This window comes from Rattus rattus, chromosome 3 (assembly GCF_011064425.1).
Source record: "Rattus rattus isolate New Zealand chromosome 3, Rrattus_CSIRO_v1, whole genome shotgun sequence".
NCBI classification, from domain to species: Eukaryota; Metazoa; Chordata; class Mammalia; order Rodentia; family Muridae; genus Rattus; species Rattus rattus.
The window spans coordinates 17,606,417-17,631,849 of NC_046156.1; positions in this window are offsets into that span (position 1 = coordinate 17,606,417).

Here is a 25,433-nt window from a genome sequence, read left to right on the forward strand (position 1 = left end):
AGGCAACAGCAGGACTCACACTTCCCAGTGTTGCTGTTTATAATAGTTTTGAAGCATCAGAGGTTGGGTTTCTACTCAAAACTGAATTGCAAAGGCACATACACCACTAATGTAATCAATCACTGAGCAGAAAGCATGAACAATTGAGATTTAAGGGTTATGAAGTGAAATAAAAATTAAAATATTGCCCGGAGATGATTTAGAATTAATAAAGACAGAAGGTAAATGAGTTGTTGCTGGGATGCGGAAGAAGGGGAGAGAGAGTGTGACAGCTATTGGGTCTGTGGTGGAAACACTCTAATATTGGATGGTGGTGACAGTGACGCAGCTCTGGGAATGCTCAAAGCCATTGGAATGTATGCTTTAAAGGGGTGACTTCTACTGTGTGAATTGTATTTCAGGAAGGCTTTTGCACATACTCAGGCAGGAGATTTTGGGTGAGCGTGCCTGGGCTTCCTCCTCTTCCCCTCACTCCCATTCTCTCCCCTCCTGCTCTTAACTTTCCTAGTTCCACTCTCTTGTCTTTTGGCCTACAAGGTAATCAACTTAGTTCTTTAAAAAGTCTGATTTGTGTGTTCCCTCTAACTACCAGAGCATTCAGAAAGCTAAAGGAATTTCCATCCTTTTATTTCACTAACTTCAAATTAGAGCTTTGGGAATTTGTCATGCAAATTTATGCAAAATACGAACATGGATGTTACTATTTCAATTCAGAGGCAAGAAGGCAGTCGGTTTTAAAAAATTTAACAAATCCACCTCACTGTTACTCTTATTTTTCTGATCTCCAAAAAAAAAAAAATAGCAATTACTTCTGACTAAAGTACGTTTTCACTATTATATGCATTTCTAATAGACATTAATAGCACATTACACATATTAGATCCATTAAGGGAAACACACATCAGCAAATTTCCATGTGCTGCGTGCATCAGCTGGTGCAGACATGATAGCATACTTGATTAAAATACTAGAAAAAGGCACTTCTATCCAAGAAGTATCTAACATAGATACCATTTAGTTTATGTACATATAAATTATATTAACTACGCCGGCTCCTAAGTGTTTAAATGGAACACTGCACCAATCTTCAACGTCATGTTCCTCTGATTCATGCCTCATGTCACCACAGATTAGATACATCAGCGTATAAATGTAGCACCCAGATTCTCTTTTATTTTTCCACGACTGGTATCTGTAATCTAAACACATTTCAATGGTTATTTGCCAGGTTCAAGCAAAAATGCCACACCCTTTGTTTGTCGTGTATTGGAAACTCGTTTGTTTCTTTTTGACTTTTTGCTCCTTGCAAATTCCGTTCAATGTGTTCTAATCATATTCAACCTCCCACCTCCTGGAAGACCCACCCCTACCCTGCCCCTGATTACCCTAATATCTAAATTTTATCCTTTTTTTAAGCCGTCAGGTCCAGTTTTTGCTGCCCATATATTTTTGGATGTGTGCCATTCCACTGGAAGACAGTGGACAGTCTTGAAGAAACTGGCTGTCCCTCTCCCAGTAGTTATCTGTTGGGAGAGGGAGTTGCTAAAATCTCTTCAGGTAGGGGTGGGACTTTACACCCACTTTCTATCTCCATGCTAGGATTCCATCTGTCTTGAGCTTACACGGGTCTCATACATCCTGTCACCAGTTCATGTGTGCAGTTGTCCTTCTGTGTCTGGAAAACAGTTTCCTTGTAGTCACCCACTGCTCTGGCTCTGACAGTCCCTTTGCCCCATCTTCTACACCAATCACTGAGCCTGAGGAGGAAAGGCTGTGACACAGATGTCCCTGTAGGACGGAGCTTCCCACGGTCTCTCCTCTGCGCCTTGACCAGTTGTGGCCCTCTGTGTTCATTAATATCTACTGCAAATAGAAGCTTCTCTAATAAGGGTTGAGGGATGCTTTAATCTGGGTCTTTGGTCCACATGCCCCCTGGTCTTGCATTGGAAATTTTAAAGACAAAACCCAAGTTTAATTGGATTGTATCTCTACATTTGCCCAAACCATTCGAAAATCATACCAAATTTTACTTATAGCGGTGCCTGAAGCCTAAGCACTTTATTTGCATTTGTTTCGAGACCAGAGATTTATTGAAACAATATAAAAAAACATTTTTTTAAACGTTAGTAAATACAGTGTCTCATTTTACAAAGCAAAATACTCAAAATTTGTGCCAGTTTTCCTGTGGTTTGTAAAATCTGGTGTACAGTATGTTTGGTGACTGAAGCCAAATCGTTGGGATGGAAAATACAGTCCCAGGCTAATATGTGGCTTATCATCTTGCATGCGCACGTTTATCCAACGGAAGGACACAGAATTCAGAAGAACCATGGTTTACCTTTTACGGGAGCAAATGCATCACAATGTTTTCTTAAAGTCGTTGTTTCTTTTTTGTTCCTCTCAAGTAAGAAGTCCTCATTCTAAAACAGCTGAAAGGGAACACCTTGAGAATAATAAGAAACTGGGCTTGAGAGATAGATGGCTCAGAGGTTAAGAGCACTGGCTGCTCTCCTAGAGGTCCTGAGTTCAATTCCCAGCAACCAAAAGGTGGCTCACAACCCTCTGTAATGGGATCCGATGCCCTCTTCTGGCCTGCAGACATACATGCAGGTAGGACTCTGTATACATAATAAATAAAATAAAATAAAAATAAATCTTAATTTTAGAAAAGAGAAAGAAATGAAAATTTAAAAAGAAAGACAGAAAAGAAAAAAGAAAGTAGCAAGAGACCAAATTCCTTTTCCTTCAATGAAGAAACCTTCATCCATTCCCACTGTCCCTATCCCTTGTAATGATCTGACTTCAGTATGGCAAACATTTTGAAAAGCAACATCTGAAACATGACTTAGAATATAAGCCTACACCCATGGTTAGGCTGGGCACTGTTTATATCAAACACCTTAAGGGATTCTGATGGGCAGCACTTTGAATGTTCCTTGAGCCTCTTTCTTTCCTAAGTTATTTACTGTTCGATTTCCATCTTGGTTCCCCACAATCACCTTCCCTACTGCAAGTATCTACCATATTTTAATTCTGTGACTGTTTAAGTAAACTTGTACAGTTAATCTTATGAATCTTCCCTCTTTCCTCCCTCTCTCCCTCCTTCCTTCCCTCCCTCCATCCCTTCTTCCTCCCCTCTCTCCCTCCTTCCTTCCCTCCTTCCTTTCCTCTCTCCCTCCTTCCTTCCCTTCCTCCCCTCCCTTCATTTCTTCTCTCCTTCCCTCTGTATCAAAGGCTGTTCTCAAACTCTGTATGAAGCCAATGCTGGCCTTGAACTTCTTACCTTCCTGCTTCTGTCCCCCAGTGCTAGATCATAGGCATGTACCATCGCTGTAGGAGGAAGGGTCACTGCTCAGCCACAAAGGCATCTCCTGCCGGAGGACCCAATTGAGGACTGCCTGAGAGACCTAGGATTGCTGATGCAGATGATGCCAGCCAGTCAGGACCTACTGTTTAGAAGACATGCTTTGTTGGGGATTTAGCTCAGTGGTAGAGCACTTGCCTAGCAAGCGCAAGGCCCTGGGTTCGGTCCCCAGTTCTGGAAAAAAAAAAAAAAAGAAGAAGACATGCTTTCTTAGGATCAATAGAGCGCAGGTGGAAGGCATGAAAGGAGTTTGCAGCAACACTCAGTTTCTCACCTGCTCCCAGAGTCTACACCATTGAATCTGCACTACCTTACCTACAATCCCCAAGAGAAAGTAGGCTTGGCCAGCAGGCAGTCCAGGGCACAGGTAGCACGTCGCACCAATGTTTATGCCGTGCTATGACTTGAATTTAGGGCTTCATGCATGCTACAGAAGCACGGTCACCTGAGCCACATGCCCGGCCCCCTCAGAAGACCACTTCTAAATTATTACTTTTTAATAATCTAACAATTAAACCTAAATCATAGCCTAATTATCATACTGGTCTGATAGATCTTTATAGCCTAAATTTTGGCCATTAATCCCTCCACTTAACAAAATACTAATTTCAAAAGACAATAAAAGAACAAGAAGACATTTGAGAGAGGAGCATAAAATGGGACCACGAAGAGGAAAAGAAAGAAAAATTATGTAAGTATACATTCTTAAAAGTAAAAGATAGTGCTGGCGGAAGGACTCACCTTTGTAGTATTAGAAATGGCTGGCCACCATATCAGTAAAGTCTGAAGGAATGCACGGACCTTCAGCTCCCTGGGAACCCCACCCCCGTCCCTAGTATTGCAACAGCCTAGTCATGGTTTCCTGACATATGCATTAAACACGTGACTTGCCAATGATTAATAGGAGGAGTTCGTGGCTGACAAATGCATAGATAACTCCTCATGTAGGTAAATAAAATTTTAATTCATACAGAATTATTAATGCGTGTCTGTGATTTGGGGTTTTTAAACAGAATACCAGTTTTGTGTACACTCGACACAAGCTAGAGTCTTTGGGAAGAGAGAACCTCAACTGTGAAAATTCCCCCACAGACTGGCCTCACCAGACTGACCTGTGAATAAGATCATTTGGCCTGTTTCTTGACTGATATTCGATGTGGGAGGGCCCGGCTCACTGTGTGCTATGAGAATGGTAATCCTGGGTGCTGGAATAAAGCAGGTTGAGCAAGCCATGAGGAACAGGACAGTAAAGTACTCCTACACGTTCTCTGCTTCGGTTCTTGTCCCCAGGTTCCTATCCTGTTTGAGTCCCTGTCTTGCCTTCACTCGGTGGATTGTGACCTGAGGAATATGAAAGCCTAATGTGTTCCTAACCAGACTGCTTTTGGCCATGGTGTTTCATTACAGCATTAGAAATCCAAACTAAGGCATCAGTGATGGCAGAAAATGAAAGTGAGAAGTCATTGTGTGCCGGTACAAATGTCAACGAGTGCACAGGTACAGGAAGAATTAAAATATACGCGGTAAGCTTTAAATCCAAACAATCTACTTCTAGAAATTGTTTAAAAACAAACTATGAAGAACAAGTTTTGAAAGCTGTTTGGAATACGGTTCAGACACCCCTCCAATGGCCTTCTCGTCTTCCTTCATGCATATGACTATGCCTTCACTGCAGGGCTAACCCCTAGCAAATGATCAATAACTGATACTAAGTAATAACTACAGCTCATTTGTACTACACACAGCTGTTGAATTATAAAAATCGAAACCGAATTTTCAGGATTATCGGTATAGATTAGTGGCGCAAGGCCCTGGGTCCAATTTGCAGTACCTGAAAAAATTTGTTCGTAATTTTCCATTTTTAACATCTTTATCTATCTCTTAGTAAAAAACGCATACATCACAATCTATACCATAGGTCAGCTAAAACATAAAAAAGGTTAATTACATATGGGATGATTGCATAAAGTTATAGTCAAAGGGATTACTAACGTAGTTCTACAATGTATTTTTTGAGCATATTGCTCAAATGCTTAAAATGTAATTTTTTTTTAAAAAACTATCTGAAACATTTTATAACTGGCCAGCTTTATGACAATTTAAATTTTTCCATATGGCCAACAGCTGACAGTATTATGCCAGCTTTAATGTTCCTCTCCTTTTTTTATACATAAATATGCATTTTTCAAAACCAGATTTAAATTATTGAGAAAGGAACCACGAAGTTTTATATAGTTTGGCTTTGTACTTTTAAGGTAGACCTCTGGTGTATTCCTTCCCTGTCATTTTTCTCTGTAGAACACATAAGGTTTTAACTCCAGGAGAACTCAAGTGAAGAGATGTGTGAATTCCCTAGCACTGTCAAACTGTTGGATCTTTTATAATGAAAATGCAACAATTGCCTAATCCTACCTAGCCTTGTGACCACTGGGTCGGATCCTTGAGCACCAACGAAGGTTTCCACTTGAGTCCTAACCCTACCACTTCTTGATTTCTTTTTATAAAACATGAGGCCTACGACTGTATCGTAGCAAAAGTATGAAATAATCTCAGATTCACATATGCACTTGGTTGATGGTAAGAAAGAAGCCATAGTCTCCTGATTGTAGCACTGTGTGGAAACAAGGCTCTACTCTCACACACCTTTGGGAAAGCTCAGTGGGGAATCACACGCACAGGGGCACACTAACCTTCACTTTGCAACATAGGAAGGGGCAGCTAGAAATGCCTCATAACTACCTAGAGATCACTATCAGACCATCCCTTTACCCAGATGTGAACTTGCTGGCAAGAGTACTGTGCAAAGTACTGAACAAGTACTGTTCAATTAAAAAAAAGTGTAAGTCTATGCTCTCAAAGTATTTCAAGGCATCTGACATCCAACCACGCTGCAAGAACTAAAACCTCACAATTTCTACATGTCTACATGTCTGCATGAGTATAATTTCTTTCCGTTTTCTTATTCATGTAATCTTTTAAATAACATCTAGTATCATAACATAAAACTAGTGCTTTTCAAAATGTCCTTAAGAAACACTGCACAGGGTCCAATGAGGTGGTTTACTCAATAAAGACGCTTGCTGTCAAGACTGACAACCTGAACTCAGTTCCTAGGACTCACGATAGAAGGAGAATACGGGCTCCACCAGGTTACCATCTGACATTAACACAACACATATATCATGTCGTGCACATGCGCGCGCAGTGCACACACACACACACACACACACACACACACACACACACGTGTAATTTAAAAGGAACCAGTGATGTCTGTGATGTAAGTGTGCCTCTGAAGTTTCCATGTGCCAAGCTTGCCAGAGTAAACCACACTGGTATTGAGGGTAACCTTCTCCACAGGACTCAAGAAGGTATATGTAGGTCTTTGAAAACTGAAAGCTAAAACTTATTCTTGAGACTCATATATTTGTAATTGAAATACTCAACTAACAGAAAAATAACAAAAATATGCACTTGACTTTTAGGCTGGAAAAGACACATTTAAAACAAAAATCACAAAATTAGAGTCATCCTACAAAGGTAAGATGCTTCTTCCTCACAACTATATCATAAAAATAATCAAACGTGTGTCTCTTACTCATTTTCCCTTACTTATTTATTCATCAGGTACCTGTTGTGTGTATTTATAAATTTTACGTCATTAAATGTATTGGTTTATAAATATGTTCCCAGTGATGACTGGGTAGCTGTGACAGTGTTAACTGTTGACTTGATAGACTCTAGAATCCTCTGGGACATGGGCATCTGGGAATACCCATGAATTATCTTGAGAGCATTACTTAATTTTGGAAGACCCCTTTAGTTGTGGGCAGGCCCATATTCATGGCTCCCCTCACTGCGATGACGTGTGACCAGCTATTTCAAATTCCTGTTGCCTTGATTTCCCCACTAGAATGGACAGTCCACTCAAACTGTGAGAGAAAGTAAAAAGAAACTAAGATGATACCACTTCACAGGATTTACTGAGCTAGAGAATATAATAACAATAAAGCAATTCAAAAAGCTGCCAGAGAAGCCGTTCATATTTCTAGAATATGAAGTCCCTAAGGATTCCCTGCGTGTGCTCCTGAGCTCCCATGAGCCTTGAAGCAATCTGCTCACGGAGGTTCCTCCTTACATGGCTGCGTTGGGTTTCTTTGAGATCCTTCTGTTTTGGGTTAACTCTTTCATAGGTTTTATTCATTCGCTGCTTTTGCCAAACCTGAGAGAAGTTCGTCGTCCATACTTTCTCTTCTTCTCTTTCCAGGGCCTGGCTTAAACAATGGATGGGTGTTAGAATTCCATGGTCCCCATGGCTCTGCACACTCTTTTTAATCTAAGATAGAGAAATGAGTAATTCCTGTTGTTCAATTTTTGTCGTTTCTTTATTAACTAATTTATTTATTCACTTCCATCCCAATTGCCGCCCCTGCCACCACTGACTTTTACAATGCTTTCCTCTAATTACCCCTCCATTCTCTCCAGAAAAGGGGAAGCTTCCCCTGGGTACCACAGAACCCTAGGACACCCACTTCAACAGGACTAAGCACATCCTCTCCCACTGAGGCACAGCCAGGCAGTCCAGTTAGGACAAGGGCAATTCCAAATGGAGGGAGGAAGACATCGACCCCCGAAAATACTTTCAACCCAAAATTTGCTCTGCCCATGAGATGTGCAGGAATAAAGCTGGAGCAGAAACAGCTAACCAATGACTGGCCAACTTGAGACACATCGCATCAGCCAACCCAGACACTATCAATGATACCCTGCTGTGCTTGCAGGCAGGAACCTAGCATGCATATCTCCTAAGAGGCTTCACCCAGCAGTGGATGGAAACAGATGCAGAGTCCCACAGCCAGACTTCAGGCCACGGTGCTCCAGAGCCTTGGAAAAGAGTCGGGGCAGAATTGAACGAGTTGAAGAGATCAAGGACACCGCAAGGAGACCTACAGGCTCAACTCACCTGGACCCATGGGGACTACAGACACTGAACCATCAACCAAAGAGCACCCAGGGGCTGGAACGAAGGCCCCTACACATGGGTAGCACATGTACAGCTTGGTCTTCACGTGGGTCCTCTATCAGTTGGAGTGGGGGGGGCTGTCTCTGACTCCGTTCTCCTCTCAAGTTCACTAAATCATTGGTTTTTCCGTTCCACCAGCAGCCCTATCGAAGAGCATTTAATTTTGGTGGCTGCAATTTTCAGTTCCAGCACTGACATTTGGCTCTTTCGATGTTTCTCTCTCTTGCCCCTTTAAGTATGTGAGATGATTATTATTGATCCTCGAAAACCCTTGTCAGTTGATTCCCATTGCTATTCTATGCAGCTCCTATCTTCTCCTCAGCCCCTTTCAACGTTCAAGTTGAGTTCTTCTCGGTTCTCCACAGGACAAGTGATTTTTCTTATTTCGTTCTGAGTAAGGGCTTCATACTCTCTTTGATTGTGTGACTCATTTATATCTTCAGCAAGCTGGCTTGGGGAAGAGACTTCTGCTTTACCTCTACTGGATCTCAACAAGCCCCCACTCACACCACAGTGAGGACACAGTGGCTTCTGACCTCTACAAAGCCCTAGGCTCTACTTGGCCTCTGCGACACAGCCCAGCAAAGGACAGAAGGGGCTTCTTGTTTCCTCCTGGTGAGAACAGAGTCAGGCTCCCCATCAACCCCTGATGACACAGAGAGATGGTAAGAGAACCATCTTTTCTGTGATGCTGGAACATGGTGAGGGGACCTTATTTAATGCTTTTCCTGTTTCTAGGAGAACGTTTACCTGGTTCTTCAGTCAAGGACACAAGACTATTCTTGGGATATTCTGTTTGTGTGTCAGCTTCACCGTTTCCACTCTGTGGTCACTAACATGTCCCTTATGCCCAGGGGTTGCTAACTCACTGGCTTCCACACTGTTTCCTGTGTTCCTCTAGGTGTCTTTTGCATGTAATGTTCAGAGTTGTGTGTGGAGGGGGGGATAGGAGGGTTGTGTTTTCTTTGTTTAATGTTTTGACACAGAGTCTTGCAATGTAACTCTAGTTGGCTTAGAACTACTATACAGACGACTCAACTGAAAAGTAGTTCCAGTTTTGACCGGATAGAGCAAGCGGAATGAAGAGATGAGTATGTCGCCTATCTTTTCTAGAACTAGAGGACAACGTATTTCACTTACATCTGTGTATGTATATTATTTCTCTAAAGGTTTTTCCATCCTCATATCCATTCACCAGGAGGCTAACCTAGAACAGCTTTTACAAGTCTGTTCTATCCCCCGCATGTTTCTCTGGCAATTTTTATTTCGCCGTTAAAATTTTTCAATCCTCCCCGTACATTTGACTGCATTTTTGCTACACGCCTCTGTCTCTTGGAAAACGTAACAGCCACTACCACACAGCCCAATTTTATTGAATGGAAATACGAAGGTGGTATGTGATTATTCCACTCGGGCAAACATGAGCTGCTACCCCTCGGATGTTTCACAGACATCTTTCCGAATGCACACGGTAAGAACCTGATTATTCTGTTAATTTCAGCCTCACCTGAACAGATGTTCCTAGCTGATTTTCTTCTACTTGTGCACTGATAGTCTCATTTATTCTGATTATCATTTTGTGTTTTTATTGAGCATGAACTTCTATTTGCTCATTTCCATTCACCATTCCTGTGTGAGCACCTCCATCATCTTTTACACGGTTTGCTTTTGATGTCTGAAAAAGCCAATAATACCCTCAAATCTGCTGTGGCTCAGATGCTCACTGCAAAAGTCTTTTCGTTTTCAGTCCATCTCTTGGAGATATTTGCCTGACAGGCAATAAAACAAGTTTAGAGGAATAACGTCTCATTTACTTCTTTCTCCTTAATTTGTTTTTTGTTGTTTTTTTTTTTTAATTCTTTTCTTAGGCCTTTGTGTAAGAGAAAAACTTGATTGCTTTGAACCTATCTCATGAACTGAATATAACCTTTGACAGCACTTCAGGGATACCGTGTTCATTTGGAAAAACATACTCCAAAGTAGAAAAAAAGTCCAGGCATAAGAGAAGCCATGGGTAAAATGCTCACAGTGAAAGCCTGATGACCTGAGTTCAGATCCCCAGGACACACGAATGCCCGATACAATAGCATGCAAGCACCAGCAATCCCAGAGACTTGTGGGAACTGGGGTGTGCAGACAGGAATCTCCAGGAGCCCACAGGCTGACTAGCCTGGCTTAGGCAGTCAAGAAGACACTCTTGGAACAAACAGTGTAGAGAGATGAGGATTGACAGATGAAGACAGTCCTCTGATCCTCCAATCTTCACATGTGCAATTATGAACACACATACATGTCACATACATGTCACATACATGTGACACACGTGGGGCTTCATGCAGGGAGCTCTCCAGAGAGACCTCTAGCCTAGCTAGGTACTCAGGTTCAGGCAAAGGGGAGGGAACTCAGGCAGGGAGGGGGGATTGCTTCTGTGGCCTCGCTGCTGGTGCTGCTCCTTCTGCTCCTTTCTGCTGCTGTGGCTGGCCTGAGCCAGCAGGAGACTGACTAGCCAGAGGGATGCAGGGGAGCTTCTGGTGGTGATTTGGGAGAGCAGATCTCTGCCCCAAGCAGCAGGGCTACAGCTCTTAAGACAGAAGCTCTTGGAAAATGGAATAATTCCTGCACACTTTTAATCCTTCTGAACGCAATTCTTAAATACAGATTTTGGATGGGTCGGTGTCTGACAGCAGGTACTTCCTATTGGTTTGGCCTGAGAGCATGGGAAGACCTCATCTACATATTTGGGGGTGTGGTCCTGCTTCTATGTCTGATCTGTTTTGAGCCTACCTGTGACCTACCCTCACATCCTCACCCGTGGAGGAGGGGCTTGGGGCATTGCCCTGTGTGACTGGTCTGTCTTAACCTCTCTACACAGGTCTGGTAGCATAGGGCTGCAGCTAGTGAGGTATTGATCTGGGAGACTGGGAATGTGCCTGCCATCCCTTAGTTTCCCCCAGGATTCGACCCACCTTGACCAGGAATCACCCACAACAGCCACCACCACACACACACACACACACACACACACACACACACACACACACACACACACACACACTCATGTGCTGAGTGATGCACCTGTACTGTGAGGCACACAGTGAATTCTTGGTGTTCACTGGTTGGCCAGCCCATTTTAACTTGTGAGAGGCAAAAGTGAGAGAGTCCATGTTGGAAAACAACAAGAATAGCACCTGAAAAACAGACCTGAGGTCTCCATGCACACACACACACACACACACACACACACACACACACACACACACACACACACAGTGGCACGCATGCATGCACATGTTTCAAAGTCTTCTAAAATCCAAGTAACTTCCTTACTTTTTGTTAAGGAAAGACACTTGCTTCTGGAAACTCAGACGTGATGACAATGAGAGAGAACACACATTCACACACAAGTCCTTTAACTGTAAACTGGTTTGAGTCTCTGAACCACTCCTTTTGTCTTTTTCAACCCTCTAAGAGAAGATAAAGTAAACTCACACAGACACATCCAGCCCACTGTGTTTGCTTCCCCCTACCTGGACCCTAACCTTAGTTCAGTGTATACAGTGTTGCTACTGAAATGCTTAGTCCTCTGCTCTTATGGTGTCATTAGGAAATCCCTCTCCATTCCCAATTCTCTTTCACTATGGACAAAACAGTTCTTCTCAATGTAATTTATAGTTGTCTTTATGATGTCAATGGCATTTATTATAAGCTTCAAGTTCAGCAAAAGAAACCCAATGGTGTCCATTTAATTCATTTACTGAATGCTAAGGGCTATGGTTAGAATTTCGGGGCTGTGACCCTTAGTATCTCACAGAGAAAAGAATGGTTCTGGTCCCAGTCAGATGAGTAAAGGAAGAAAGCACCAGTCAAGAAGAAATCTGTCAAAGAGGAAAGAATAACACCATCAAACAGAGAGATTGAAGGCTGAGGCCAAAGAGTAACCATAGGACAGAGAGCCCCTTCTAGTTGCTATCACACTTTCTTCTGAGTCCTAGAATGTGCTTTTTTTCCTACTAAGTCCTTAAAAATGCTTTACTTAACTTCAATTAGTTTCAAACTGTTTTACTATGTGAGTATAGTTGATCCCCCAGTTGAATCTGACACTTCCAGATGTATTAATGGGTACATCAGAATATACTCAACGTTTGAAACATATGTAGAAACCACATCCAATTTCCTTCCCTACACTACACAACATACAGGTCTCCCTCAAAATGTATATTTCGCCAAATAATAATTTCTCCAATGAAACTATATTTGAAGAATTCGTTGTGGCAGAATGGAGATTAAAGAGGTAGGTGCTTGTCAGTCAGTGGGACGCTGTCCTTCCATCTTTGCCTCTACTAACTTGGTAGTGTGTTCAAAACCAGAACAACTAATCTCTACTTTCTTTGGCTCTACCCAATGTAATCTAACCACGCTTTTTGGCTAAACATGAAGCATTTCGAATACCATGACATGCAACCCAACGACAGAGCCCAGGATTTGAACCAAGTGACATCTTTAATTGAATTATCCTTTTCACTCAACTTCGTTTACATGTGTTTCAACCCAGATAGCTGTCAAGGAGCTCTCTATTCCTAATGGAAGCATTTCCTGAATCTTTCTGAGCTTCAGGAAGCTGACAACTCACAAGGCTCTGGAGACTCCCAAAACATACAAGATTAACAAGGTTTTTTTCCCAAAGGATTTTAAGGCAGAGAACAACTGGTGAGCAGATTCTCTGGTGCAGCTGCCAGAAAGTTGGGCGGGGAGTTTCAGGGATACAGCTTCAGTTAGCCCATCCATCCTTCCCTCTACAGCAGACATTCCCATGATGCAACTGCTATTTATTCACCTATCCTATGCAAGGAACCCCTCACCCATAAACCTGTAAGTAAACCAAGAAACTCATTCTCTTACTGAGCTAGACTTCAAAGAAATTATTTCGTTATTCTGTCTTTCTCCCTGGGGGGGTGAAAAAAAAACATATAATGTTGGTTACTATATTACGAGCATTGAGGGTTTACTGAAAACAATATTTGGAAAGAAATGAAGACTTTCACTTATCCTCAACAATGAGAAAAGAGTCTTGTCAAGGAAAGTGTGAAACACAAGCCGCCTTGCATTGAAGCCAAGATGGCGGACGAGCAAAAGATGGCGGACGAGCAAAAGATGGCGGACGAGCAAAGACTCCTCCCACAGTCCGGGGAAGCCCGCTGCTCCTGTGGAAGCCTGTCTAGCTGCAGACACCATGGCATCATCTTTGAGACTGGCCTCTGACTGTTACCGAGAACTCTTTGCTGCACTAGTCTCACGTTGGTATCTGCTCTCCAGAGCCCTCTCTTTCTGCAGGATGGAAGAGAAGAAATGGCTCATTTTGGGATGCTCAACACATTTATGTTTAATTCTTCATATACTTTTCAAGCACTTTCATGTTGATGGTACCTTGAGGTCTTTGAAGTTTATTTCTGTACATTTTCTTGTCTCCTGGAACACATATCCCCTTCTCCTCATTTATCTGCCTTTATTTCTCCCATCATATCTATCTGTAGCTTGCAAAGAAAAGGGACTTTAATGTTTTTCCCTTGCAGTATTCCTTCCCCAGAGTCAGTGCCAACAAATTGCAACCATTGACGAGCCCTGGTGTGTTTGTACGCTTCTGTACATCAACAGTAGAAACAGTAAGGGACGACAGGCAACTGCAGATTGAGCATCCAGCATGGATATATAGTGCTAACATCCACCACTTGGCAAGCTGTGTTCAGGGAGGCTTACTTAGCTCCCGTTCCAGGATTATTATAAAAATAAATCTTTTAACATTTGTTTGGGATTAAAAGTGAGGGAATCTAGACTCCCGTTTTAAAATGCACATCCTGATGAATAATAAACACACTTAGTAAATATACATTAAGGGAGAATTATATTCCACAGCTTGTTGTGTTTCTCTGAAGGCGCTTTCCACATAACAATGAATTACAGAACCCCAAATCAGACTGAACTGGGAGCAGTAAGCGTGTAGCATGTACCATTTCCTAGAAATGGAAGCGGCCTACAATGAGGAGAAAGAGAAGACATGAAGAGGGGTCCCCGTGAGAAGGAGAGTGTGCCCTAGAAGACATTCTGAGACAATATGCAGGGAGCTCCTTGGAGAATGCTGGAAAGACTGCTGAACTCACAGCCAGCAAAGGAGAAGGAGCCACGCTGGCCACCAGCTTCTGCTTCTCAATTTCCTCTGCTACTAAAGGCAGTTAAAATGTCTGTGCAGTGCGCAAAGCCTTGTGGACACAGAATGACCCACAAGCTATGCAGTTGACAACACAGAGGGCAGAGGCCCTGCAATGTGAGGAAAGAGGTCACAATTTAAAAAAAAAAAATTGACCCTCTTTGGTTAGCCCTACAGAAAGCTATGAAATTATCTCTATTTCCCTAGCTCTACTTTCTGTGTATCAATTTGCATTAGCCCCTCCCCAACTAACTTCTGGCCATTGATTGGAGCTTATTCTGTCCATCATTCCCCTACTTAGACTTTCCCTGTGCATACTCAGCTAGAGTCAGCCATCTTCGCTGGACAGAACTCCCTCTGTCCCCTCATGCAGGTTCAATGGTCTGGTGCTTATTTTTCTGTGGATCCCAATCTATGTTGAAAAGAGCACACAAACTGAGCAGCTAGAGAATCTGCATTCAAACCACACCGCCCTCTCTTACCAAAATATAGGACTTGCTACATCGCTTAACCTAGCATATCTTCCTCAACTGTAACCTGGTGATGATAGATCAACCCCTTGTCATTTCTATGGGATGAGAAGGCCCAGGCCTCTTGCTCTGGTACATAACTAAATACTCAAGATCCATTCAGCATCACTTAACAAGTCAGTGACAGATGTCAGCTCCAAATGACCCCTTCTAGGCAATCCTTGAGTTTATCAGCAACCATATCGTAAACTGGATTGTAATCATTGTGTGGTTTCTGAATCTCATAGCAAGAGGCTGTGAGAGATACCTTAGGACACAGCAGTGTGCCTTGGTTATGCCAACTTTTGGTGCGTGGGATTCAGCCACTCTTGCCCAGCCCCCCAACCCCGCCTCACCCTACCCCCGCCCCATCTCATTCCACAACAACCAGCCCAACAGGCAGAGGCCTGGACCAGACACGGAAGGGGAATAGGGGAATGTTGGGAGAGATGCTATTTACACTGGGGCCTTGTCAAACGATCTGTTCTTTATCCAGAACTGGGTAAACAGCAATACTTCTGCAGAGACAAGTAAACACGGTCGTCGTGTGTGCGACGGTTTCACAAACAACTATTTAATAGTCCATTACCGGCTTTTCCAGACAAACGATCACTGAGCCTCCCTTTCTGTGGAGAGGGCAGCCATTGCTTTATTTATGGCTTGGGGCAGTCAGGGGTGGAGAGTGGGGATAGGTGACACTGAAATTACTTGTCCCTCTCTGAAGCTTTCCAGGTAAGCTGTGCACAGACTCAAGGACAATGCGTTGAGACTGACTCGTCTGTCGCCCCTGAAAAGCCCGGGGAATTTTAATTGAAATTACTTCCAACATTGGCACTTTGCCTTGTTTGCAATTTGTATTATGAAGGATGGTGCTAAATATGAGGGGTGACTTTAAAAGAGAGAGAGAGAGAGAGAGAGAGAGAGAGAGAGAGAGAGAGAGAGAGAGAAAAGAAGAGATTGACAACCCTCCCTCTTACCTGAGAAATAAACAGAAGAATTCCTTCTTCTGTTCTTTTCTTTACTTTTCATTTCACAGAAGGACAGTTAAACATCTTTGGTTATCGACATTCAGAAGCTGACTAAAACAGACCTGCAAGCTGTGGTGGAAGAAGGGCCCCAAGCAGAAACCTCTTCATGGAACTGAAAACAACCAGAACAAACAGGAAACTCTCCTTGCTTCCGCTCTCCATTTCGAAGCAGCGTTGGAGCCTTGACAGCTCCTAAAAATTCATGAACTCTAACAAAAAGTTCAGACTTTCTCAGCATTACCCACCCTCACCCCCGTTCTCGTTAGAGTTCATTTGCCCTGTGTGTGTTGGTGAGAGCTCAAATGTCCGAGTGGGCATATGGAGGTCAGAGGTCTACTACTTCTGATGCGGTCCTTCTCAAGCTAAGCACCCTGACTCTTCACCTCATCAACCTGGAGCTAGCCAAGTAAGCTGGATCAGCTGGCCACCAAGCCCCAAGAATCTCTCTGTCTCTACCCACCTACCCGACAACACTGAGGTTATAATAAGCACGTCACCGTGCCCAGCCTCTTACGTGGGTACTGCAGATTGGGTCCCCATGCTCGCACAGCAAGTAGTACTTACTTAGTTACCTTTCCAGCCCCCCGGAATAATATTAAAAACAAACAAGCAAAATCAAAACAAAACAAAACAAACCTAAGCTAAACTAAAATCCAATAACCTGCCTTCAGTACATCTTCTGCAGGGCGCCCACATCCGCCCCTCTTCCTGTGGGTTTTCTGTGCTGGAATCCAGAGCAGCTGCCCTTGTGGCTTGGGAGCAGTTTTCCCGGTAAATCCACACCAAGCAGCCTGGATTATTTCTAAAGAGCAACCTTGTGAACGAAAGGGGGTTGTTTAGCTAATCAGAGGCCAGGGGAAATGATAGAGAGAGGGGGGAAAAGATCAAATCGCCCTACTGAATGGGAGCAATTTCTATAAACCTCTTAGTTCTTAAGGCCACATCCACGCTGGGGATAATGTTCCCTGTGAATAATTATTCCCCTGTGATGGGCTGCTATGATTATCTATCCTATTAGGAACCAAGGCCTTGGAAATCCAAAGGCAAGCAGTGCTTAGACAGCTATAAACAGTGCTTAATGAGGATTTTGAGGAACTATGATGTGGTATCAGTGCTGTGAGAGCCACTGAAGAAATGATCCCTGAGGAAAGATAGGTAAGCCGCGAGCTCCGAGCTCGCCTTTCCTGGTGTGGCCCTCTCTCCCCACGGCTTCCCCGTCTACTCTTCTCCCGTCTGCTTTTGGACCACATTCTCTAGTTTATTCCCCTTCCCTCGTCTCTGTGTTTTATGGTTATTTTGACATGGAGTTTCACTCTGTAACATGGGGCTAGCCTAGAACTCACTCTCCAATCCAGGCTGGCTTCAGGCTTTCAGTGGTCCTCCTGCCTCGGCCCCCTGAGTGCTGGGATCAGAGGTATGAGCTCCCCGCACAGGACTCATTGTCTCTTGGCGAGTCTGTCTCAGTTTTGTGTGGGAGTCTATTGTAAGTACATTTGGGTTCCCTGTTGTTCTTTACTTAACCAAAATTAGCTCCTGAACAACACTCTGTACATGCCCCAAAGGAAATCAAGTTAGGATACTTTTTATTTCCTTATGTATGATATCCCTGTTTATTTGAAGACCGTTAACCATGGAGAGTAGAGAGCAGAATCTAATTCACGCTCCTAACAAAAACAACAATAAAAAATACCAAAGGTTTAAGAACCTCTGCAATTCAGGTTCTGTTTCATTTTCCCCCCTTTTGTTTGATTTTTCTCTTAAGCCTGTGTTCATCATAAATGTATTGTGCTCTGAATAGTTGCCAGAATCTTTACATACATAAACAGTATAGGTTGGTGAAAAGGTTACAAAGGAAAGAGAAAGGCTTCCTTCTCTCTCCCAAAGTTTTTCCTTACGGTTGTCTTGTAGGGAAATCAAGACAAGGCCAACCTAAAGGTGTGAACACACGGAGAAGCAGATATACATATTCACACACATGAGGGGTGGGGGGGGGTTGAACAGGTTTCATCCAAAAGACCACATCCTGACCTCTGAGTCTGTGCTGATCTCTTGAGAGACGGGGGCTCTTCCTGGACCCACTGAGAGGAGAAATTATAGGAGACAACACTTAGAGGCCAGATTTTTTTCCATCTCAAGTCCTAACACACTTATAGAAATAATACCTTGTATATTGTATGGTTGCAGCACCTGTCAATTAAAAAAACTATGGCCTATAGGAAAGGATAGAATAGAAGGTGGGACATCCAGAAGACAGAGAAATCTGGAATAGAGTGAAACATGGGAAAATTCACCCGGGAAGATGTGGGAGACAGCATGGTTCCTAGCACAGGTAACCAGTCATGTGGCAGAATATGGATGATAATAGATGGGCTATAGGAAGCTATGATCTAGTCATAGAAGAGCCTAGCTATATGGCCAAAGTATCTAAATATACTTTAAGTTGTACTCTCATTTATTAGAGCATGGGGCTGGAAGGAAGAACCAGACCTAACTTCTACACACACGGGGTAAAAAGTGTGATGGTCCTTCTCTGACAGCTCCTGTGTTGGCTGTGTGCAGCAGAGACCAAACCTCTCATAGACTGGGCTTTAGAAAGGTGGGCCATTTGGCTAAGCGAGGCTGGGACAGGTTCTAACGCATGAGATCACACAGAAGCAGGTGGTCTCCACTCTGAAGGGAAGGCCCAAGGTTTCCCCACTACACTATGACTTCCTTCTGGGGCTTGACAACTGCAGCTGACTTTCTAATGTCCACATTGTCCCTCACCTGCCTACATGGCACATGGAGTCCCTTTGCTTGGGGCCCGGTGTCTTCCTCGATCACAGCACTTACTGAACACAATTGCTTCATCCCCTCGACAACTCCATCTATAAACTAAGGGCAGGGCAAGCATCCTCATCAGCTCTCTAGCCTCCAAGAGCGCTCTACGTAGAAAGAGTTGGTATTGGCACATATGGTTTTGCCAACCACCGGGGTTGGGAATGTTGGGTTTCTGAGAGAGATCTTACTTCAACGTCATCACACACTCACACAGAGGTGAAATCCCGATTGATTAGGCAGAGCAAGAGCGACAGTAGATTCAAAATGAACTTCCGGGAGAGGCGAACAGGAGGGCAAACAGACCCAGTAGACTGATTTGGGTTTATTAAGTTGCTAAATGAAGCAGAAAATGTGTACTGGTCAAGCCTGGGAAGACAGTGACTGAATTTCTGAAGAGAGAGGCCCTGAGAGGGATACATCTTCTGTGTCCCCAGCGTTCGTCTGCTGACGCCTGACACTGCACCTGATGGATGGGCCATCTCAGAGGTGACTAGCCTCAGTGGCAGACACCCCACATGCCAACTCCGGATCCTTCTGAGCACCTGTTTTCAGTCAGCTTAAGGTGACAGGTGTAGAAGGGAGGAGCCACCTTTCACCTTCAGCTGAAGTTTGAGCAGCTCCTTAACTCCGTGTCTTTCTTAAGTGTGGGCTATGGGCAGGAAACGGAGCGTTTCATCTTCAGCGTTATTATTTGCACCACAGCGCTTGTTCCCATCCCTTGGATTTTCATCGTTGGAGTTACATAATCGGGCCTGAATTTTTAAATCCTAAATTTAGAAGAAACTATTATCAGGCTTATCTGAAATGCTTTCTTAAGTGCTATTTCTATATTCATGTTACTTTTATATAGCACAGAATATCTAAAACTGCCTTGCAGGTCAGCAAATAAGGGGCTTGATTTGCAATCAAGAGGAAACCCAGCGCGCCGTGACATTGTGGCATAGTGAACCGAGTTGTTCTCTTCACCGGAAATCCGAGACAGACTCACCCAAGTTTGGTATAATCTTCTAACAAAGTGAAAAGAGATTTTTGTCTGCCTTGATTTCGTGAGGTTCTCAGTCCTCAGAGCCACCCCTACAAACAACACCGCAGTTGCTCACACATTCTGCAATGTCGCCAAGGAAGAACTTGGGAGATTCTAGACCTTCCTCAAGAACACAAGATGCACAGATTGGTTTTTAAGAGCCCGAGGGGTAGAGTTCTTGGACGAGCCCAGTCTAGATGTAACCCAAGCATAAATAACCATACATCTCATGCGCACCTCCTGCCCTCACCAGCGCCTGGTCTTCATCCTTCCCTCTTCCCATGTCAAGTTCTCCCGCTGACCTCCAAGTCCCTCTGGCCCGGTTTACACTATATCTATGCACGGCTGGCGTTCTAAGAAACTAGTTACCAAGAGCTGAAAATGAGCACACGGTGCCCAGTAACATCTGTATGATAGTTAAAGCTGCTTAAACATCTGCCCCCCAAACCCAGACAACAAAGAGAAATACCATCCTTAACCTCGTACGGAAATGTCTGGCCCAGGTTTTGCAGGACCCTAGAACTCCTACTCACTGCATCAGCCAAGCTCACGCTATCTCACAGTGCCTTCCTACACTCATGTTTTTCTTCTGTCTTTTAAAACCCTCCCTATGCTTGCCCATCCCATACGCAGCCATCCTCAACTTAGTAACATCGTCCAAGATGATGCGAGGAACCAGCAGGAGGGGTTGTTTCACCATCACGGGTCCTGCCCAGACCTACCTTCACCTATACTAAACCCTTATTTCAGCCTGTAAATATTCACACCTTTCTTGTCTCATATGGGGCTTCCTTGTGACCTCCTTCCTAAACTCACCACTCTTCTGGTTTCAAAATCTGGCAAACTGCCCAGTAGTCGGTCTAACCAAATAAATGATTGCAACCACATGACAGAAGGCTGGAATTCCACCATTTCTTAAGAGATGAAATTAAAAATTACTGGGTATAGGACACCTACAATGTTGCCAAACCCCAGTACAAAATCCAGGACTGGATACCTACAGACCTTACAATGTAGCAATGCTTCCCGAGTGCTTTTGCTTAAAAAATAACAACAAAAAACCCCAAATCCTCACACTAGCCTATTAACTTTTCATTTGTTTCTCTCTAAAAAAGAAAGCACCAAACTATTCCATTATTTAGGCTCCCCAACTGTCTAAGGCCCAGATAAATAAGCTTACCGCATTTGTGTGTGCTTTTATGCGCTTTAATCAATATATCTCCCAGTTTGAACAGGACAATAAATTAATTCCTGTCTTTTTAAAGCTAGTTTCCATTTACTCAAGGCTGTCGCTATACAACTTATAAACAGCCTTGAAAAGTGTGGAGGAGGGGATCTGGGGTCTCTTTGGTCCAGAAGTTAACCTATCTGCACATTTTTATCCAGACCCTACCTCTAGCTGAATCTGTGGCCTTGGGAAAATTGTGTAACATTTATGGGACTCGGTTTCCTCATCTATAAAACATGGGCGATGGGCTAGGTGATTTTTTTTTTAAAGAGGACGTTCAGTTTTAAAATTCTATTATCATATAAATCTTTAATTCTTACATAGAGCGAGTAGAGTCTGGACAGCACTGGGAGTAAGGGTACAATGCTCTCACACGAGGAAGATAACCTCTATCATGTTTCATTCAATTTAAAATTCACAGCAAAGTCGAATTTGCGCGCACTGTGTCTGAGTGTCCGAGAGTGATAAAATGAAGATTTGGGAGGAGCGTGGGGCAGGGAGAGGGAACCTGTGGGCTCTGTGACACGGTACATAGCCTGGATGTATTTCCCATCACTGATGGGTTTTAAATTTGTGACTATGAATAGACCACAGCGAACAGCTTGAAGTTCTTTGGAACAAACAATCTCTCTCTTAAGGTCACTCCTGAAGGAGCTGCAATAATAGCATTTGGCATAAGTAGATAGAGCGCTTTGCGGGCTGGAGCATGGAGAATTATTCTCCACATGTTCCAAGAAAGATGATCCATGAGTCAGGTGAAAAAAAAAAAAAAAAAAAAGTCAGGTACATTTTTGACAGTGGAGAGGAATCCAAACAAGTCTAGAAAAACAATCAATATGGTTGTCCTCATTAAAATCCCCAAGCCACTGTGAGTTTGATGTTCAGGGGGGTCTGCACAGGGATAATGGATTTGGTGGCCTGAAGGAACATTAGCGATTTTAATAAAAGGAACTTGAAATTGCCAGTATTGGCTCTGGTTCCAAGGAAGCCCCGGAGGTCTGTCCCTAACAACACAGGATGAACCTAACTCCTCGCCCCTCTACTTCTTGCCATTTGGTTTTGAAATGCCATTTTTAAACATGGCCAGATCATTTCTCTTCAAAAAGAAAAAAAGAAAAAAAAACTCACTCGAGAGACTCGCCTTAAAATTCCTGATCAATGTTTTCAGTTCACCCAGATATTAAACCAAATTTCCCAAAGTCTGAAAAGCTAATTATGCATTCAATTAGAGTTTCTTAATAAAGATTAAAACTCCGAAGTCTATTACAAGCCTATATTTAATTCAACTGCCATTTTATCCACGCCACGGATGTGTAAGTGGTAACAATGAATATAAATTATAATACACGCCACAGAAAGAATGCTATTTGTCCAAGTACCTTACTATAAAGAATTAAATTTTGCTATCAGCTCCGTGATCTAGTTAAAATTGGTATTCTTTATTTGGTCTTTCAATGGAGTCCAATTTCCTACTTTGAAAAACAAATTCTAGGGAATAAAGAAAAGAGATTAATTTATCATTAAGACTCTGCTTAATTGAAGTCAATTCCGAACAAACTTGAATTCAATTTCTGCTCATTAAACTGAATGTGCTCTGCGCTCCTCTCTGCATTGCTTTGAGCAAGCAGCTGAGAACAAGGGACTAACATCAAAATTATTAAATTGAGGAGATTTTATTTGGTCTTCACATGCCAGAGCCGCTTTGATGAGGAACTGTTTTGGCACCGAAAGGAGCGACGAGCAGCTGGAGGAAAAATCAAATGAAACTAAGCCTTGGAAAATTGAAGAAAACGCAAGCTTAATAATATTTAATAATTAAATTTCCACAAACAATAGCGGCAAATGAAGTAATCTGCAAAGTCTGTGAACTCATTTGCATAATTGATGCCGGTCCCCTGTAAATGAATAATGAAGATAATAAAAGATGTTGCTAAAAATGGGCACAATAACAGCAAATTTCATCAAGCCGCGCTCTCTGATTAATCTGCTCTCGCAAATCAGCAGCGAGAGGGGAGCGCGTGATTAACCGCGCCGAGGCCGGCAGCCGGCGGCGGCGCTGCCCTTTCTCTGCGGGTCTCTGGGCGCGGCCCGCTCGCTCCCCGCGCCTCTCGCCGCAGCTGCCGCTGGGGCTGCCGCGGGCGCAGCTCCTCCGCGCCTCCGCCCTGCCGCTCGCCCGCCCGCCAGCCGGCTGCCGCTTAACCGCTTCGCTGCTGCCCTGCAGCCCATGATGTCCGCGCGCCTCCGCGCCCCATCCCACACTAGCAGGGAGGCTGCATGGGTGCTGCGTGATTCAAATGCAACTGCAGACGTTGTGCCTTCTGCATCTACAGATTCTGGATTAACTAACTGGGCATTTGTTTGGGGGACTGAAGAAGGGAGGTGAGTGGGAGGCCCAATAGGCAGAGATCTGGGAGATAGGAACAGGGAACAAGGGTGCTTCTGAGGCCTTTCTTTTTCCCCATCACTGTAAAAAGAATGGCCCTTGAAAAGATGAGGTTATTAAACACTTTCGATAACCCATTAGGAAAGCCCAGAAGAGGCAAAAATCAGCTTCCCACCCACTTCTCCCAAAAGCAACCCACCAAAGAAAGAAATACAGCTCAGAATTTTTGTGGGCTCTTTTCTGCCCTTTAATCAAAATAACATTTCGCAGGTTGGGATAGCATATGTTTCTGCCAGGCCCAAATACATTTTGTGTGGACTGTATGAACGTAACTTTGGTGAGAGCCAACATTTTGTTCTCCCCCCAGTTGAGTGTCGCACATAGCACTTTCCCAGCTTGCTAGGAGAAAAGTTGTCGCGGGGAAAATAAAACTGTTGATAAATCATGGATCCAGAGTGACACTTGCTTTACAATTCCTAGTTTGAAACAGATCATAGCCCGGGCCTCACAGAACTCACTCGGCTTTCATATGTTTATAGTAGGCAGTGTTGTATGCCTCAGATACACCATGTCAGCCATGCAAAACAGGGTGTTATTTTTCTTCGCTTCCTGTATCTACACCACAGTGATTTTTGTTTAAAAGAAAGGTCACGATTATTTTCCATTAGAGTGGAAAGGAAACATTCTAGACATCTGAGAAGCAGATCTTTAAAACCCGGTACTGAGTTGGGAAAAGCAGAGAAGAGTTTGTGTCAGAGGGCAATTGAATCTATTTAACCAGACCAGCTTGAACCAATGCAATAAACCACAGGCTTGCTCCTGGGTCAGAAGGGCCACCAGGTCTCTCTAAGCCCCAGATCTTGTGTGTTTTTGTGGCCCCGCCATCAAATAAACTTGTTTCTTCTGCTAAGACTGGTGCATTTGTTGGGGTCGATTTTCCCTGGTGCGATAACAGTCACACTGCACATTCCTCTAATTCCCTTCTATAAGTGCGGAGAAATTCTAGAATCGTGAAATTATGAGCTAGAAGGAACCTCCTTGTTTTGTATGGCAGTAAACGGAGAATTAGAAAAGTTAAATGACCATCTGTCTGGCTTGAGGGCTAACACCACCTTCCAGGTCTCCCTGCTCCTGGACCTTCACCTCCAACCTCTTGGGAGGTAACAGCAAGGGGTCGTCAACAGCATTTCAAGATGATTAGTATGATATGAAAAGGGTTGTGGACAATGGATGCAGGCACTAAAACGAGTTTGGAGCCAAGGATCATAGGCAAGCCAGAGAGAGCGCGAACTCTAGAAAAATCCTGGCGTACACGGAAGACTGGAGAGGAGAGGACAGCAGCTTGTAAGGCATCTCAGAGGAGCCAAAATCACACCAAGGAAGCAACCACAGGAAAAGGCCACGCCCACAGAGCAGAAGTGTCCAGAAGGACCTGTGAGAGAATGAGTCTGTGTACACTGTCTGAGGAAGTAAGCACAGGCGTCCTCCTGAGGGTGGACTAGTGGAAGGCATGGCCATGTTAAGGTGAACTGTAGACTGCCATAGAGAGAGCGAGGTGCGAAGGCCAGGTCCTGGCCACACCAAGAGTGCGCCACCTACTGTGGGATACAGCATCCTGTGTCCAGTCAGACCTTGGACAGGCAGAACGCCAGCAGCACAAACAACTGAAGCTCTCTGATCCTCAGTCGGCCACACTTCTGTGATGCATGCCACCCTCCTGACAAGGACCCCTTGTTATTTGGTTAGGTGGGAATTTGAACCTTCGGCACGGTTTCATGACTTCCTCCCCTTCCCGAGTCCCTCTAAAGTATAAGAGAAGAATGTGTTTTCCAGTGTTCCCGTTTATTAACTG